Raw genomic sequence first — 2,988 nt, forward strand, 5'->3', positions numbered from 1 at the left:
TTTAGATTTACTAGATTATAATATTAATCTCAATTGAGTTTAAAATCAGCCATATGACATTAACGATAATGATAAGTGAATAAAATAATATTTAGAAGCCATCTACATTTGGGATAATAACCCTGGATATACTGGTAATTTTGTACTAACTGCATTTGATCTGAATCCCTATACTTAAATATTACACTGCCACATGAATATCCTACCCAATGTACTGTGGCTCTTTAGTACTTTAGAACAAATATAGTTAATGCTAAGGAAAAAAAATTAACATTAGTGAAACCGACTTTGTTGGTATGTTAAAATTTTGAATTATTAATTTTGTTTATTCTAATTACATCATTCATCATCTGTATGTTGCCTTTTGTCTATAAAGTTGGCATGATAATGAAAGGGCAATTGTATTCATTCTTTTTGCCCATCATGTATCTGTCGTTGTACTTAGCCTACTGTTCTACTGAATATCCTTCACTTTCATCGCCTACCTAAATAAATGCTGACACCTGTTTCTGTATTGTATGGTGTGGTGATTAAATATATGCGGTGGAATGTAGGTTATACGGCCAAGCACAAGAGCCCTTTCAACCATTTTGTATTTAGACCCGAAAATTGTGGTAAATTGCTGGACAGCAAGATAGAGAGATCGAGAAAATAACCGAGTAGTAGTACAAGAATCTCCGGTGAACTTGAAAGTTAACCCCACAGTTGCATGATGAGGTAGTAATTAGACAGGTTACACAACAAGATGGAAGAAAGGAATCGAGATAGACGTAAAGGAAGAGGCTGAAAGTTGTGCATTTGCGGGATGAAGGGATGGTACATACAAACACCATTTTGTGATGCCTACTTGTTAATCTATGACTACCTGTTCTTCACCTGCTCTGTTCTTTTCATATATATATTGATAATTTAATATCTAGTATTATTTTGTATGTATGTATATATATATATATATATATTATATATATATATATATATATATATATATATATATATATATATATATATATATATATATATATATATATATATATATCAATATATATATGATTGTATATAATTATATTCCTTCCTGATACTAATCATCTGCTATTCATTATTCTTTCGTTATTTAACTATCAATATTGTTATTCTTCTTCCCTATATATTCATACCTTAATCGCATTTCATGCATTAATTAGGTGTGTTCATACTTGAAATGAATCACTGGGAATATGTCTTTGTTGTGGGCGGGAAATTGATAAAGAACATATGGAACAGACAGATGCTGAGGACACCTGTTGCCCTCTTCTTCACTTGAGGTGTTATACTTTTCTCCTTGGAGATTGACCTCCCTGGGCTAGATTAACGAAGTGCACTCTTTCGTTTTGTAAGTCACATGTTAATATATACCGTTAAATGATCTGAAGATTCATTACCACACATGGCAAGAATGTAGAAAGGTCAGATACCAAGTAATCCTATCGTGATAATCTCAACTAATTCAGATAACTTTCATTTAGCTATACAGTAGAATAATTCTAGTTTTTAATAGCTTTTACAGCCATACCGATTGATTTATGAAAGCTTGGTCTGTTTACCTAGCAGCATAAAACCATTCTACTGTATCTTGTAGAAAGATCTAGTCAATAAACCACAATTTAAGGGCTGGAGAAAAAAGGAACAATAACCAACCAGGAACATTTAACTCAAAATAAAAAAAAAACACCGACGTGATATATTTAAGCACTAAACTATAGCAGTAATATCTGATTAAAGATGGCCATTTTCAAAATTGTTTCTGGCGTCCAGAGAACAAAAAATTAACCTCATACAACAAACGGCTGCTAGATGGTAAGTCATGATCTTAAATTTTTTGGTTAGTAGCAGAGTTAAAGAGACAGGCCATACTCTACAAAATTCACAAATCTAAATGAATATAGTTTAAAATTAAGCCTGTGATCTCCGAGGAACGCGGATTTGTATTGCTACGGCAAATACGTATGTAATGAATACATATGTAAGTTTAGAATCATGATTGATCAACCAGCTTGCACATCATTGAATATAGAACATAAAATCTAGGCCGAAGGCCAAGAACTGCGACATACGCAGCCATTCACCACTGAAAGGAAAATTGAGAGCAAACGGTGCAACGGGCAAAAAAAAAATCGCAGTTGCACCATGAAACTAGTGTTAAAAGAGGGCGGAAGGATGGAAGAATATGAATGGAGATAGAGTAAATGGAACGAAAGGGGTTGCATCTAGGGGCCAAAGGGTGCTGCAAGGACCTTATTATTGCCTAGAGTGCACCAAGAATGAAGTGATTACGGCACTATCCTGCGGGGTGTTTGCATACGACCAACCGCCTTTATACTGATTTTATCCTCCAGCACTGTCCCTACATTATACAGAATGTAGATTGCCTTCGAATTGGTAAACTACAGTACTCCGGGAGGTTGACATTGATTTATAGATTTTAGGCATACATCCTAAGCATTGGGGTAAGGCCATTCAGTGGTGAAACGGAAATGCACAGTAAAATTTGAAGTGTGTAACAGGAGGAAAACCTCGCAGTTGCACTATGAATCAATTGTTAGAAGGTGGACAGTAAGATGGAAGAGAATACGTACAGAGGAAGAGTAAAAGGAATGAAAGCAGTTGCAGGTAGTGGCCAAAGGGAGGCTGCAAAGACCCCAAGTCATGTGGTGCATTGACGGGACTTCCGCCTCTACAGAGGGACATTGTCAACAGCAATAAGAAAATCAGATAATACACTTATCTGAAGATAATCGATATTTGAAGTCAGCCCAGCTGTTTCAGGGTTTTTGTTCGGCTTTAGTTAAGTATAGTAGTGTTATTGGTAATACTGGACACAAGCAGATTAAAAATCTTTGAATTACATTACTACCTACAATTTAAGAAATTCGTGGTATACTATCCATAGTTTTGCACTTGACCTAGCTTTTTATACTAAGCAAGGCTGTCAAAGTCAAGCCAAAGTACCAA

Source organism: Macrobrachium rosenbergii, chromosome 56 (assembly GCF_040412425.1).
Source record: "Macrobrachium rosenbergii isolate ZJJX-2024 chromosome 56, ASM4041242v1, whole genome shotgun sequence".
In the NCBI taxonomy this organism is placed as follows: domain Eukaryota; kingdom Metazoa; phylum Arthropoda; class Malacostraca; order Decapoda; family Palaemonidae; genus Macrobrachium; species Macrobrachium rosenbergii.